Source organism: Nerophis ophidion, linkage group LG15 (assembly GCF_033978795.1).
Source record: "Nerophis ophidion isolate RoL-2023_Sa linkage group LG15, RoL_Noph_v1.0, whole genome shotgun sequence".
In the NCBI taxonomy this organism is placed as follows: Eukaryota; Metazoa; Chordata; class Actinopteri; order Syngnathiformes; family Syngnathidae; genus Nerophis; species Nerophis ophidion.
In genome coordinates, this window is record NC_084625.1 from 638,997 (window position 1) to 656,465 (window position 17,469).

Sequence of the window (17,469 nt, forward strand, 5' to 3'; positions counted from 1 at the left end):
TTCTAATCACCAGTCCTACTTCCTGCAAGATGGTTACTAAGTCCATCCAGGACAGATAGGTCTGCCATCCGAGCTTCAAAGGAGCCATAAATAAAGAGCTTTGACACCACACGTATAGAGAAGGAAATAGGCACTGACACCACACGTATAGAGAAGGAAATAGGCACTGACACTACACATATAGAGAAGGAAATAGGCACTGACACTACACATGTAGAGAAGGAAATAGGCACTGACACTACACATATAGTAGGCACTGAGAAGGAAATAGGCACTGACACTACACATATAGAGAAGGAAATAGGCACTGACACTACACATATAGAGAAGGAAATAGGCACTGACACTACACATATAGAGAAGGAAATAGGCACTGACACTACACATATAGAGAAGGAAATAGGCACTGACACTACACATATAGAGAAGGAAATAGGCACTGACACTACACATATAGAGAAGGAAATAGGCACTGACACTACACATATAGAGAAGGAAATAGGCACTGACACTACACATGTAGAGAAGGAAATAGGCACTGACACTACACATATAGAGAAGGAAATAGGCACTGACACTACACATATAGAGAAGGAAATAGGCACTGACACTACACATGTAGAGAAGGAAATAGGCACTGACACTACACATATAGAGAAGGAAATAGGCACTGACACTACACATATAGAGAAGGAAATAGGCACTGACACTACACGTATAGAGAAGGAGATAGGCACTGACACTACACATATAGAGAAGGAAATAGGCACTGACACTACACATGTAGAGAAGGAAATAGGCACTGACACTACACATATAGAGAAGGAAATAGGCACTGACACTACACATGTAGAGAAGGAAATAGGCACTGACACTACACATGTAGAGAAGGAAATAGGCACTGACACTACACATATAGAGAAGGAGATAGTTTGTTAGACAAGGTCATAAAGTGTATTGACAATATAGTTGACATACCAAATGTACATTTATTACAAGTCATAAGAAAAGTGACTTCCCTATCAAGGAGGAAATGAGCAAGTTTGATGTCAGATGAAAAAATGGTCTCCATCTTTTAAAGATACAAATCCTGGTTTAGTTCCTGGCTTTGTCTTGAATAAGTTCAGAAAGGTAACTTTTAAATGGACTAAGTTCTGACATGTTTAGTAACTTTACCAGTGGCAGGAGCCATACCAAGATGGATGTGACACACTCAGACTTTCTAATTGGTCCAAGTGTGGAGGGCGGGGCATCGAAACAACAACAATAACAATGTTTCAGGGCTGTAAATCTACTTTGGAAATGATCATATGATCTACTGTTATCAGTGATAGAGGTATTTGAAAAGATGATTTATTAATGACATATCATTACATGATAACTTGACATCAAATTATTACATATGGCTCCTTTAAGAATTATGTTTTTTCCCATAAGTGAGCGCCTCAGACTCACAGGCCACAGTTCTGTGGGTTTTCTCCCAAAACATTAGGATCATTGAAGACTGTCAACTCTTCACGGGTGTTGTTTGTCGACGTATGAGCCACAAAGATATATTAGCCTACTATCAAAATGACGTAAAAGTCTTACTTAAGTGTTATAATGAAGACAACACATGATGAAAGTGTCTATATTAGCCTACTATTAAAATGACTTAAAAGTCTTACATAAGTGTTATAATGAAGACAACACATGACGTAAGTGTCTATATTAGCCTACTATCAAAATGACTTAAAAGTCTTACATAAGTGTTATAATGAAGACAACACATGATGAAAGTGTCTATATTAGCCTACTATCAAAATGACTTTCAAAGTCTTACATAAGTGTTATAATGAAGACAACACATGATGAAAGTGTCTATATTAGCCTACTATTAAAATGACTTAAAAGTCTTATATAAGTGTTATAATGAAGACAACACATGACGTAAGTGTCTATATTAGCCTACTATCAAAATGACTTAAAAGTCTTACATAAGTGTTATAATGAAGACAACACATGATGTGTCTATATTAGCCTACTATCAAAATGACTTAAAAGTCTTACTTAAGTGTTATAATGAAGACAACACATGATGAAAGTGTCTATATTAGCCTACTATTAAAATGACTTAAAAGTCTTACATAAGTGTTATAATGAAGACAACACATGACGTAAGTGTCTATATTAGCCTACTATCAAAATGACTTAAAAGTCTTACATAAGTGTTATAATGAAGACAACACATGATGAAAGTGTCTATATTAGCCTACTATCAAAATGACTTTCAAAGTCTTACATAAGTGTTATAATGAAGACAACACATGATGAAAGTGTCTATATTAGCCTACTATCAAAATGACTTAAAAGTCTTACATAAGTGTTATAATGAAGACAACACATGATGAAAGTGTCTATATTAGCCTACTATCAAAATGACTATAAAAGTCTTATTATATGAGTGTTATAATGAAGACAACACATGATGTAAGTGTCTATATTAGCCTACTATCAAAATGACTATAAAAGTCTTATTATATGAGTGTTATAATGAAGACAACACATGATGAAAGTGTCTATATTAGCCTACTATCAAAATGACTTAAAAGTCTTACATAAGTGTTATAATGAAGACAACACAAGATGAAAGTGTCTATATTAGCCTACTATTAAAATGACTTAAAAGTCTTACATAAGTGTTATAATGAAGACAACACATGATGAAAGTGTCTATATTAGCCTACTATCAAAATGACTTTCAAAGTCTTACATAAGTGTTATAATGAAGACAACACATGATGAAAGTGTCTATATTAGCCTACTATTAAAATGACTTAAAAGTCTTACATAAGTGTTATAATGAAGACAACACATGACGTAAGTGTCTATATTAGCCTACTATCAAAATGACTTAAAAGTCTTACATAAGTGTTATAATGAAGACAACACATGATGTGTCTATATTAGCCTACTATCAAAATGACTTAAAAGTCTTACTTAAGTGTTATAATGAAGACAACACATGATGAAAGTGTCTATATTAGCCTACTATTAAAATGACTTAAAAGTCTTACATAAGTGTTATAATGAAGACAACACATGACGTAAGTGTCTATATTAGCCTACTATCAAAATGACTTAAAAGTCTTACATAAGTGTTATAATGAAGACAACACATGATGAAAGTGTCTATATTAGCCTACTATCAAAATGACTTTCAAAGTCTTACATAAGTGTTATAATGAAGACAACACATGATGAAAGTGTCTATATTAGCCTACTATCAAAATGACTTAAAAGTCTTACATAAGTGTTATAATGAAGACAACACATGATGAAAGTGTCTATATTAGCCTACTATCAAAATGACTTAAAAGTCTTACATAAGTGTTATAATGAAGACAACACATGATGAAAGTGTCTATATTAGCCTACTATCAAAATGACTTAAAAGTCTTACATAAGTGTTATAATGAAGACAACACATGATGTAAGTGTCTATATTAGCCTACTATCAAAATGACTATAAAAGTCTTATTATATGAGTGTTATAATGAAGACAACACATGATGAAAGTGTCTATATTAGCCTACTATCAAAATTACTTAAAAGTCTTACATAAGTGTTATAATGAAGACAACACAAGATGAAAGTGTCTATATTAGCCTACTATCAAAATGACTTAAAAGTCTTACATAAGTGTTATAATGAAGACAACACAAGATGAAAGTGTCTATATTAGCCTACTATCAAAATGACTTAAAAGTCTTACATAAGTGTTATAATGAAGACAACACATGATGAAAGTGTCTATATTAGCCTACTATCAAAATGACTATAAAAGTCTTATTATATGAGTGTTATAATGAAGACAACACATGATGAAAGTGTCTATATTAGCCTACTATCAAAATGACTATAAAAGTCTTATTATATGAGTGTTATAATGAAGACAACACATGATGAAAGTGTCTATATTAGCCTACTATCAAAATGACTTTAAAAGTCTTATAATATGAGTGTTATATTGACATAAGAGCCACAAATAGGCCGATGGTGACCCTGATGAGGAAAATGGATGATACAAATTGTAGGCAGTTGAAAGCAAGGGACAAGCGGTAGAAAGTGGATGGAAGTCATCTTCACACCATTCGAAGGCTTCTCCAACATCTGTCCAACATCTTGCTGCTCTCACCAAAACACGGCTGAATATAAAACGCTCACTTCTGACTATGAGTGAAAGGACAAGATCACGGGTACAAGCGGCCCAAATGAGTTTGGGTCTCTCCCTTAGAGATAGGGTGAGAAGCTCTGCCATCCGGGAGGAACTCAAAGTAAAGCCGCTGCTCCTCCACATGGAGAGGAGCCAGATGAGGTGGTCTGGCCATCTGGTCAGGATGCCGCCCGAACGCCTCCCTAGGGAGGTGTTTAGGGCACGTCCAGCTGGTAGGAGGCCACGGGGAAGACCCAGGACACGTTGGGAAGACTATGTCTCCCGGCTGGCCTGGGAACACATCGGGATCCCCCGGGAAGAGCTGGACAAAGTGGCTGGGGAGAAAGAAGTCTGGGCTTCCCTGCTTAGGCTGCTGCCCCCGCGACCTGACCTCGGATAAGCGGAGGAAGATGGATGGATGGATGGATGGATGGATGGATGGATGGATGGATGGATGGCCCTTCTGACGTCACTCACAATTTCCTTGTATTTAAAAAAAAAAAAAAACTAATCTCCCAACACGCGCGCCCCTGCTGCCTGCATTCACTCCTCCCAACCTGATTGGCTCCTGTGGGTGCCCGTCAAGTGTCAGGCGTGTGATTGGCGGATAAGACAAGTGGGCGTGTCTGCTGGCTGAGAGGAGAGGACATTCCGGCTGATGGTGGCGCTAATAACGGAGCACATTTCTGACATATTCCAACTACGGTGAGATTTCATTTTCTTCATTACTCTTCATTCTCAAACACTTGCTGAAACTACTCCAACGCCTGGGAATATTTGCTCATATTGCCTTTAAGAAGTCGCCCATTGGGCGAAGCTCCAGCTAACCGGCGAATGATGAAACATGCTAACATGTTAGCCTTCAAATGCTACATTTTTATCTCTCTGCGCCTTTTCATTCCTCACATTTGTATCTCTCTACTTCTTCACTCCTCACATTTGTCTTTGCCGCACACACCTGCTCTTTAACGCCCAGATAGGAGGCGACTTGTCTTCAAAGGGCGGCCCGCGGGCTTAGTCCCGCCCGGGGATGACGTCACTCCAGCTTCGCCATGAGCGGCTCCCGACTTCCGCTCCAAAACTTTGGAGCAAAGAACATTTTTTAAATAATGTCACACAGAGGATCTTTGACTCTTAGTAAAAACAGCAGAGTGCTCCTGTCACATAGAGCAGTGGTCCCCAACCACTGGGCTGCGGCCCAGCACCGGGCCGCGGAAGAATCTTTTATTAAAAAAACAATTTAAAAAAAAATTATATATATATATATTTTTTTATTTTTTTTATTTTTATAAAATCAACATAAAAAACACAATATACACTTACAATTAGTGCACCAACCACAAAAACCTCCATTTTTCATGACAAAGAAAAAAAAAAAAAAGCAGAGTGCTCCTGTCATTTAGAGGATCTTTGACTATTAGTAAAAAGAGCAGAGTGCTCCTGTCATTTAGAGGATCTTTGACTATTAGTAAAAAGAGCAGAGTGCTCCTGTCATTTAGAGGATCTTTGACTATTAGTAAAAAGAGCAGAGTGCTCCTGTCATTTAGAGGATCTTTGTTATGTTAATGAAATAAGGTGCCCAATACTTCCTGGTGCATGGATGAGGGGAGTGATGTACTGATGTGGGTCACTACTTCACTACATCACTACATCACAACATCACAACATCACAACATCACTACATCACAACATCACAACATCACAACATCACTACATCACTACATCACAACATCACAACATCACAACATCACTACATCACTACATCACTACATCACTACATCACAACATCACTACATCACTACATCACAACATCACAACATCACTACATCACAACATCACAACATCACAACATCACTACATCACAACATCACAACATCACTACATCACAACATCACAACATCACAACATCACTACATCACTACATCACAACATCACAACATCACAACATCACAACATCACAACATCACTACATCACTACATCACTACATCACTACATCACAACATCACTACATCACTACATCACAACATCACTACATCACTACATCACTACATCACAACATCACAACATCACTACATCACAACATCACTACATCACTACATCACAACATCACAACATCACAACATCACTACATCACTACATCACTACATCACTACATCACTACATCACAACATCACTACATCACTACATCACTACATCACAACATCACAACATCACAACATCACAACATCACAACATCACAACATCACTACATCACTACATCACTACATCACAACATCACAACATCACTACATCACAACATCACAACATCACTACATCACTACATCACTACATCACAACATCACAACATCACAACATCACTACATCACAACATCACAACATCACAACATCACAACATCACTACATCACTACATCACAACATCACAACATCACTACATCACTACATCACTACATCACTACATCACAACATCACTACATCACTACATCACAACATCACAACATCACAACATCACAACATCACTACATCACTACATCACTACATCACTACATCACAACATCACTACATCACTACATCACTACATCACTACATCACAACATCACTACATCACTACATCACTACATCACTACATCACTACATCACATGCGGGAAGCAGCGGTGCGGATTGATCGTGGCTGCCATTAGAGAGAGAGAGAGTGTGAGTGTGAGTGTGAGTGTGAGTGTGAGTGTGAGTGTGAGTGTGTGTGTGTGTGTGTGTGTGTGTGTGTGTGTGTGTGTGTGTGTGTGTGTGTGTGTGTGTGTGAAAGTCAGTATAAAGGCATGATGTTCATGTGACTACAGTAGTGAGATTATAGAACAACTTTGTTGTCATTGCACTTCATCAAATACAACAACATGACTTCAGTACAACACACACAACTTTATTGTGTGAATGTTCCATCACACATATGATTTTATACACCAACATTCTTCTCTTTATTATTATTATTATTGTGTGAATGTTCCATCACACATATGATTTTATACACCAACATTTTTTCCATTTATTATTATTATTATTGTTATTATTGTGTGAATGTTCCATCACACATGTGATTTTATACACCAACATTCTTCTATTTATTATTATTATTATTATTGTGTGAATGTTCCATCACACATATGATTTTATACACCAACATTCTTCTATTTATTATTATTATTATTATTGTGTGAATGTTCCATCACACATGTGATTTTATACACCAACATTCTTCTATTTATTATTATTATTATTATTGTGTGAATGTTCCATCACACATATGATTTTATACACCAACATTCTTCTATTTATTATTATTATTATTATTATGGTGTGAATGTTCCATCACACACATGGTTTTATACACCAACATTCTTTTATTTGTTGTTATTATTATTATTATTTTTAAATTATTATTATTGTGTGAATGTTCCATCACACACATGGTTGTATACACCAACATTCTTCTATTTATTATTATTGTTGTTTTTATTATTATTATTATTATTATTGTGTGAATGTTCCATCATACATATGGTTTTATACACCAACATTCTTCTATTTATTATTATTGTTGTTTTTATTATTATTATTATTATTATCATTGTGTGAATGTTCCATCATACATATGGTTTATTTGTTGTTATTATTATTATTATTTTTAAATTATTATTATTGTGTGAATGTTCCATCACACACATGGTTGTATACACCAACATTCTTCTATTTATTATTATTGTTGTTTTTATTATTATTATTATTATTGTGTGAATGTTCCATCACACATATGGTTTTATACACCAACATTCTTCTATTTATTATTTTTATTATTATTATTATTGTGTGAATGTTCCATCACACATATGGTTTTACACACCAACATTCTTCTATTTAATATTATTATTATTATTGTGTGAATGTTCCATCACACATATGGTTTTATACACCAACATTCTTCTATTTAATATTATTATTATTATTCTTGTGTGAATGTTCCATCGCACATATGGTTTTATACACCAACATTCTTCTATTCATTATTGTTATTATTATTATTATGATTATTGTGTGAATGTTCCATCATACATATGGTTTTATACACCAACATTCTTCTATTTAATATTATTATTATTATTCTTGTGTGAATGTTCCATCACACATATGGTTTTATACACCAACATTGTTCTATTTATTATTATCATTATTATTATTATCATTATTATTGTGTGAATGTTCCATCACACATATGGTTTTATACACCAACATTGTTCTATTTATTATTATCATTATTATTATTATCATTATTATTGTGTGAATGTTCCATCACACATATGGTTTTATACACCAACATTCTTCTATTTATTATTATTATTATTATTATTGTGTGAATGTTTCATCACACATATGGGTTTATACACCAACATTCTTCTATGTATTATTATCATTATTATTGTGTGAATGTTCATCACACATATGGTTTTGAAAACAAACATTCTTCTATTTATTATTATTATTATTACTATTATTGTGTGAATATGCCATCATACATATGATTTTATACACAAACATTATTTTATGTATTATTATTATTATTATTATTGTGTGAATGTTCCATCACACATATGGTTTTATACACTAACATTCTTCTATTATTATTATCATTATTATTATTATCATTATTATTGTGTGAATGTTCCATCACACATATGGTTTTATACACCAACATTGTTGTATTTATTATTATCATTATTATTATTATCATTATTATTGTGTGAATGTTCCATCACACATATGGTTTTATACACCAACATTGTTGTATTTATTATTATCATTATTATTATTATCATTATTATTGTGTGAATGTTCCATCACACATATGGTTTTATACACCAACATTGTTGTATTTATTATTATCATTATTATTATTATTATTGGGTGAATGTTCCATCACACATGTAGTTCTATACACCAACATTCTTCTATTTATTATTATTATTATTATTGTGTGAATGTTTCATCACACATATGGGTTCATACACCAACATTCTTCTATGTATTATTATCATTATTATTGTGTGAATGTTCATCACACATATGGTTTTGAAAACAAACATTCTTCTATTTATTATTATTATTACTATTATTGTGTGAATATGCCATCATACATATGATTTTATACACAAACATTATTTTATGTATTATTATTATTATTATTGTGTGAATGTTCCATCACACATATGGTTTTATACACTAACATTCTTCTATTATTATTATCATTATTATTATTATCATTATTATTGTGTGAATGTTCCATCACACATATGGTTTTATACACCAACATTGTTGTATTTATTATTATCATTATTATTGTGTGAATGTTCCATCACACATATGGTTTTATACACCAACATTGTTGTATTTATTATTATTATTATTATTATTGTGTGAATGTTTCATCACACATATGGGTTTATACACCAACATTCTTCTATGTATTATTATCATTATTATTGTGTGAATGTTCATCACACATATGGTTTTGAAAACAAACATTCTTCTATTTATTATTATTATTACTATTATTGTGTGAATATGCCATCATACATATGATTTTATACACAAACATTATTTTATGTATTATTATTATTATTGTGTGAATGTTCCATCACACATATGGTTTTATACACTAACATTCTTCTATTATTATTATCATTATTATTATTATCATTATTATTGTGTGAATGTTCCATCACACATATGGTTTTATACACCAACATTGTTGTATTTATTATTATCATTATTATTATTATCATTATTATTGTGTGAATGTTCCATCACACATATGGTTTTATACACTAACATTCTTCTATTATTATTATCATTACTATTATTATTATTATTATTATTATTATTATTGGGCTTCACGGTGGCAAATATATTGTACATTTAAGTGCAGTCAAGAAGGAACATATGAACATATGAATTATGCAGTCTGATGGTTGTGGGAGTGTGAGTCTTCCACTGAAGGTGCTCATTCTCTCTGCAAGGTGGGAGTGTAGTGGGGGGGTGGGGGGTGTTGTCCATGATGACCAGGAGTTTTGATAGACTTCTCCTCTCTGACACCAGCGCCAGAGAGTCCAGCTCCACTCCCACCACGTCCTACCAGCTTATTATTATTATTGTGTGAATGTTCCATCACACATATTATTTTATACACCAACATTCTTCTATTTATTATTATTATTATTATTGTGTGAATGTTCCATCACACATATTATTTTATACACCAACATTCTTCTATTTATTATTATTACTATTATTGTGTGAATGTTCCATCACACATATGGTTTTACACACCAACATTTTTCTATTTATTATTATTATTATTATTGTGTGAATGTTCCATCACACATATGGTTTTTTACACCAATCTTCTTCTTCTTATCATTACCATGAACTGATGAAGGTGGACGCCGACTTAAACAAGTTGAAAAACTTATTGTTAGCATTTAGTGGTCAATTGTAGGGAATATGTACTGTACTGTGCAATCTACTAATACAAGTCTCAATTAATCATTATCATTATTATTATTATTATTATTATCATTATCATTATTATTATTATTATCCAGATTCAAAGCATTCCACCTTCAACATATTCATTCCACTCATCAAACGATCATTTTTCCAAGTTCCAACTAATTGCAGGAATTCCCATTTTTTAAACTCTATTTTCACCCTTTTTTCTGTGGACTACTCCTTCCACGGTGGCAGAGGGGTTAGTGCGTCTGCCTCACAATACGAAGTTCCTGCAGTCCTGGGTTCAAATCCAGGCTCGGGATCTTTCTGTGTGGAGTTTGCATGTTCTCCCCGTGAATGCGTGGGTTCCCTCCGGGTACTCCGGCTTCCTCCCACTTCCAAAGACATGCACCTGGGGATAGGTTGATTGGCAACACTAAATTGGCCCTAGTGTGTGAATGTGAGTGTGAATGTTGTCTGTCTATCTGTGTTGGCCCTGCGATGAGGTGGCGACTTGTCCAGGGTGTACCCTGCCTTCCGCCCGATTGTAGCTGAGATAGGCGCCAGCGCCCCCCGCGACCCCGAAAGGGAATAAGCGGTAGAAAATGGATGGATGGATGGATACTCCTTCCACATTTTTCAACTGTTCCACCATCCAAACATTCTTCTTAATCAGGACAAAAACTTATGTTTCCTTTTTAAACTGAAAAAATCCTGGACATTCCAGGAATTCCATTCTACTATTTGTCAATTCAAAATGTTGCTAATTCCAACCCCAACCATTGAGAACATTCATATTTTTTTGAGGGGCTTCACGGTGGCAGAGGGGTTAGTGCGTCTGCCTCACAATACAAAGTTCCTGCAGTCCTGGGTTCAAATCCAGGCTCGGGATCTTTCTGTGTGGAGTTTGCATGTTCTCCCCGTGAATGCGTGGGTTCCCTCCGGGTACTCCGGCTTCCTCCCACTTCCAAAGACATGCACCTGGGGATAGGCCCCTCCCACTTCCAGACATGCACCTGGGGATAGGCCCCTCCCACTTCCAAAGACATGCACCTGGGGATAGGCCCCTCCCACTTCCAAAGACATGCACCTGGGGATAGGCCCCTCCCACTTCCAAAGACATGCACCTGGGGATAGGCCCCTCCCACTTCCAGACATGCACCTGGGGATAGGCCCCTCCCACCTCCAAAGACATGCACCTGGGGATAGGCCCCTCCCACCTCCAAAGACATGCACCTGGGGATAGGTTGATTGGCAACACTAAATGGTCCCTAGTGTGTGAATGTTGTCTGTCTATCTGTGTTGGCCCTGTGATGAGGTGGCGACTTGTCCAGGGTGTACCCCGCCTTCCGCCCGATTGTAGCTGAGATAGGCGCCAGCGCCCCCCGTGACCCCGAAAGGGAATAAGCGGTAGAAAATGGATGGATGGATATTTTTTTGATATTTTCGCAACAATTTCCTCTTCTCCTGAATTTCCAAAGTTCCAGGAAGTTCCCATTGAAATGAATGGGACATTTTTCCAAATGGCACAATTGCCACATTTTTCAAGCAACTGCCAGCATTCCAACATCAACACATTCCACTCAGCCTGGACATTCACATTAACACTTTCCTAAGTTCCAAACCTAAATCCGTTTTTCCTGGAAATTCAAACCCTTCAAGCTATTGAAAGCATTCCAACTTTGCAACTATTCTTCCATTCATACTACATTCTGTCAGCATTTCACTTCAGCTCCAGCAGTGCAGCATTCACACATCTCGTTAACATCATTTTTCATCCAGTTAGTCAGCAGTTATTATTACAGGATGTCAAAGTGCTAGTCAGGGAGGGCCACATGGAAGTTATGGCTGCCTTCCGAGGGCCACATGGAAGTTATGGCTGCCTTCTGAGGGCCACATGGAAGTTATGGCTGCCTTCTGAGGGCCACATGGAAGTTATGGCTGCCTTCCGAGGGCCACATGGAAGTTATGGCTGCCTTCCGAGGGCCACATGGAAGTTATGGCTGCCTTCTGAGGGCCACATGGAAGTTATGGCTGCCTTCTGAGGGCCACATGGAAGTTATGGCTGCCTTCTGAGGGCCACATGGAAGTTATGGCTGCCTTCCGAGGGCCACATGGAAGTTATGGCTGCCTTCCGAGGGCCACATGGAAGTTATGGCTGCCTTCTGAGGGCCACATGGAAGTTATGGCTGCCTTCTGAGGGCCACATGGAAGTTATGGCTGCCTTCCGTGGGCCGGTTGTAATTGTGATTGATTGATTGAAGCTTGTATGAGTAGATTGCACAGTACAGTACATATTTTATTAGTAGATTGCACAGTACAGTACATATTTTATGAGTAGATTGCACAGTACAGTACATATTTTATTAGTAGATTGCACAGTACAGTACATATTCCCTACAATTGACCACTAAATAGTAACACCCCAATAAGTTTTTTAACTTGTTTATACTATCAGCATAATACAGTCATCACACAAGTTAATCATCAGAGTATAAACATTGAGTTATTTAAGAGTAGTGAGTAATATATGAAGACAATGAATGTGTGTCATTATTACAGTTTTTTCACATGCACTGTAAAAACATCTGTTCAGGGCTTAAAATGTCTGCCTGTTGGTCCCTCTCCAAGTCACTTATGTCATATTAATAAATGAGGTTGTTTTTCAGTATTTTTGTGATGGACCGCCCCAAAGATGGATTGATTGATCACAATCAGCGAGTGGATGAGCCCTGAAGTAGGCAATACTTCACCTTTGCATTATTATTACACTGAACAAAAACAACTTTGACGCTTTACATAAAAGACCTATTACTCTCAAATAGTGTTGACCAATGTGTTTAAATCTGTGTTAGTGAGCATTTTTTCTATGCCAAGAAAACCCCTCCCACTTCACAATGGTGGCATATGAAGATGCTGATGAAACAGCAGGATTATTGCACAGGTGTGTCTTAGGCTGCCCACAATAAAAGTGTGCACTTGTATCACACAGCACACAATGCCACAGGTGACCCAAATTATGGGATTATTTTGGCAAAGAAGAAATGCTCACTAACACAGATTTAGACACATTTGTCAAAAATATTTGAGAGGAATAGGACTTTTGTGTATACAGTCAAAGTTTGATATCTTTGATTTCGACTCGTGAAAAATGGGAGCAAAAACAAAAGTGTTGCCTTTTATAATTTGGTTCAGGCGTTGACATGGGAGATGAAGCAGGCAGACTCATACATACACACATACATACATAAATACATACACACATACATACATAAATACATACACACATACATACATAAATACATACATACATAAATACATACACAGATACATACATAAATACATACACACATACATACACACATACATACATAAATACATACACAAATACATACATAAATACATACACGCATACATACACGCATACATACATACATAAATACACACACATACATACATACATACACAAATACATAATTACACACATATATAAATAAATACATACACACATACATATATAAATACATACTACCATACATACATACATACACACACACATACATACATAAATACATACACGCATACATACATACACACATTCATACACAAATACATAATTACACACATATATACATAAATACATACACACACACACATACATACACACATACATAAATACATACATGCATATACACTAATACATACACGCATACATACATAAATACATACACACATACATAAATACGTACACACATACATACAAACATATATACATAAATAAATACGTACACACATACATACCCAAATACATACATACACATACACACAATACATACATACACACACATTCAAACCTACATATGCATATACACATACATACATACATATATACCTATACACACACATACATACATACATACATACATACAGTACATATGTACATATATACATACATACGTACACACATATACACATTCATAAACATATGTGCATACATATATACATACATACAGTGGGGCCAAAAAGTATTTAGTCAGCCAGCGATGGTGCAAGTTCTCCCACTTCAAATGATGACAGAGGTGTGTCATTTTCATCATAGGTACACTTCAACTGGGAGAGACAGAATGTGGGGGAAAAAATCCAGGAATTCACATTGTAGGAATTTTAAAGAATTTATTTGTAAATGATGGTGGAAAATAAGTATTTGGTCAAGCATTCAAAGCTCTCACTGATGGAAGGAGGTTTTGGCCCCAAATCTCAGGATACATGGCCCCATTCATTCTTTCCTTAACACGGATCAATCGTCCTGTCCCCTTAGCAGAAAAACAGCCCCAAAGCATGATGTTTCCACCTCCATGCTTCACAGTAGGTACGGTGTTCTTGGGATGCAACTCAGTATTCTTCTTCCTTCAAACACCATCAGTTCTATTTTGGTTTCATCTGACCACATGACATTCTCCCAATCCTCTGCTGTATCATCCATGTATCCATTTTGGTATCAACTCAACTGGTGTTTGGAGGAAGAAGAATACTGAGTTGCATCCCAAGAACACCATACCTACTGTGAAGTATGGGGGTGGAAACATCATGCTTTGGGGCTGTTTTTCTGCTAAGGGGACAGGACGATTGATCCGTGTTAAGGAAAGAATGAATGGGGCCATGTATCCTGAGATTTGGAGCCAAAACCTCCTTTGAATGGTTGACCAAATACTTATTTTCCACCATCATTTACAAATAAATTCTTTAAAATGCCTACAATGTGAATTCCTGGATTTTCCCCCCCACATTCTGTCTCTCCCAGTTGAAGTGTACCTATGATGAAAATGACACACCTCTGTCATCATTTGAAGTGGGAGAACTTGCACAATCGCTGGCTGACTAAATACTTTTTTGGCCCCACTGTATATATTTACATATATACACACATACATACAAACATACATTTGTATATACGTACATATATTCATACATACAAACATACATATGCATATGTACACACATGCATACACACACGTATGTATGTACGTACGTACGTACGTACATACATAAAAACATTCATACACACACTTACATACATACGTACATACATACATTTATGTTGACTGATTGACTGAAACTTGTATTAGTAGATTGCACAGTACAGTACATATTCCCTACAATTGACCACTAAATGGTAACACCCCAATAAGTTTTGAAACTTGTTTAAGTCGGGGTCCACCTTCATCAATTCATGGTAATATATATATATTCATGGTGTGTGTGTATATATATATATATATATATATATATATCCATCCATCCTATTTCTACCGCTTATTCCCTTTTGGGGTCTCGGGGGGCGCTAGCGCCTATCTCAGCTACAATCGAGCGGAAGGCGGTGTACTCCCTGGACAAGTCGCCACCTCATCGCAGGGCCAACACAGATAGACAGACAACATTCACACACTAGGGACCATTTAGTGTTGCCAATCAACCTATCCCCAGGTGCATGTCTTTGGAGGTGGGAGGGGCCTATCCCCAGGTGCATGTCTTTGGAAGTGGGAGGGGCCTATCCCCAGGTGCATGTCTTTGGAAGTGGGAGGGGCCTATCCCCAGGTGCATGTCTTTGGAAGTGGGAGGGGCCTATCCCCAGGTGCATGTCTTTGGAAGTGGGAGGGGCCTATCCCCAGGTGCATGTCTTTGGAGGTGGGAGGGGCCTATCCCCAGGTGCATGTCTTTGGAAGTGGGAGTGGCCTATCCCCAGGTGCATGTCTTTGGAAGTGGGAGGGGCCTATCCCCAGGTGCATGTCTTTGGAGGTGGGAGGGGCCTATCCCCAGGTGCATGTCTTTGGAGGTGGGAGGGGCCTATCCGCAGGTGCATGTCTTTGGAGGTGGGAGGGGCCTATCCGCAGGTGCATGTCTTTGGAAGTGGGAGGGGCCTATCCCCAGGTGCATGTCTTTGGAAGTGGGAGTGGCCTATCCCCAGGTGCATGTCTTTGGAAGTGGGAGGGGCCTATCCCCAGGTGCATGTCTTTGGAGGTGGGAGGGGCCTATCCCCAGGTGCATGTCTTTGGAGGTGGGAGGGGCCTATCCGCAGGTGCATGTCTTTGGAGGTGGTAGGAAGCCGGAGTACCCGGAGGGAACCCACACATTCACGGGGAGAACATGCAAACTCCACACAGAAAGATCCCGAGCCTGGGATTGAACCCAGGACTGCAGGACCTTTGTATTGTGAGGCAGACGCACTAACCCCTCTGCCACCGTGAAGCCAAACAAACATGTACATATATACATACATACATACATACATACAGTATGTATGTGTCATTCATGCTGAATTTCTCCCAGGGATCAATGAAGTACTTTCTATTCTATTCTATTCATGTTCGCATTATTACCAAGATGGCAGAGGAAGCACCTTATCAGTGGCCAATGACTCCCAGCTCACGTCTTCATGGACGCATCACACCTGGAGTCTGAGCGGCCATCTTTAGGTGACCTGGTGAATCAGTCAGGCACAGAAGACTTCATGAAGGGAAGGAAGATGCATGGGAAAGCTGAGCTGTTGCCGTGTCAACGCAGCTCTATTGTCCCGGGAACCTTTCAGAGGCTTCCACCCCTCCCCCACACACACAACCCACTCCAAACACACACACACACACACACACACACACACTCTCTCTCTTCCTTTCATTCATTCTCTCTTTTGCTTCCTTTTTTCTCACAAGCAAAGGAGGTTTGCCCCTCAACCCCCAACC

At 37.2% G+C, this 17,469-nt stretch overlaps 1 protein-coding gene across 2 annotated transcripts in view; it reads left to right on the top strand.

Annotated features, from left to right (window-relative positions):
* Positions 1–4,799: 4,799 nt before the first annotated feature.
* The window catches only part of wasf3b (WASP family member 3b), a 37,809-nt gene continuing 25,139 nt past the window's right edge, over positions 4,800–17,469 (top strand). For both annotated transcript variants that reach the window (XM_061921174.1, XM_061921175.1), the window contains exon 1: positions 4,800–4,900. The gene's annotated coding sequence lies outside the window, so the exon portion shown is untranslated. The remainder of the gene's footprint in view (positions 4,901–17,469) is intronic.